Raw genomic sequence first — 693 nt, 5'->3', positions numbered from 1 at the left:
ATATAGGCATTTCTTTATATTCTAAGCGGTCCCAGACTTCTAGAAATTGAGAGTTTGGATCTACACATTTGATTGTTATTTTTCTTGCCATGTAGACATACATTTGCAATATTTTATTGTTTGTTTTTTTTGGGGGGGTCCGGTAGTGGGGCCTGAAATCTGGGCCTGGGCGTTGTCCCTCAGCTCTTCAGCTCAAGGCTAGCGATCTACCACTTGAGCCACAGCGCCACCTCCGGCTTTTTTCATTTTGCTTATGTGGTGCTGAGGAATCAAACCCAGGGCCTCAGGCATGCAAGGCAAGCACTCTACCACTGAGCCATCTTCCCAGCCCACATTTGCAATATTTTAAAATATGGAATGCTTCAGCAATTTGTTTGTCATCCTTATACAGGAGACATGCTAATCTCTGCATCATTTCAATCTTAGTATACAGTATATGTTGCTGTAGCAAATACTTGATATTGCTTTCTATTGCCTTCAGCATGTTGATGCTCTAGCCAGCTCTTCCTTACTGTTTCTACAATATGCAATAATGGATTCTACAACAAATATAATCAAATAAATATAATCTCTAACAAATGTAATTATTCCATATTATATATTACATGGTTATATATTAATGTAATTACTAATATGTATTTGATTATAGATTACAAAAGAATAATAGCAAAACTGTTCAGGCTGTGGCCCATG

General features: G+C 37.5%; 1 non-coding gene across 1 annotated transcript; it reads right to left on the bottom strand.

Annotated features, from left to right (window-relative positions):
- Positions 1-346: 346 nt before the first annotated feature.
- Positions 347-456, bottom strand: LOC122101926. The gene has a single exon (XR_006146429.1). It is a non-coding gene; the product is annotated as a U6 spliceosomal RNA (small nuclear RNA).
- Positions 457-693: the final 237 nt, after the last annotated feature.

This window comes from Dipodomys spectabilis, unplaced genomic scaffold, assembly GCF_019054845.1.
Source record: "Dipodomys spectabilis isolate Male_0828 unplaced genomic scaffold, ASM1905484v1 ptg000708l, whole genome shotgun sequence".
NCBI classification, from domain to species: domain Eukaryota; kingdom Metazoa; phylum Chordata; class Mammalia; order Rodentia; family Heteromyidae; genus Dipodomys; species Dipodomys spectabilis.
Note: the sequence above shows the minus strand (reverse complement) of the source record. Positions and strands in the feature narration are given on the sequence as shown.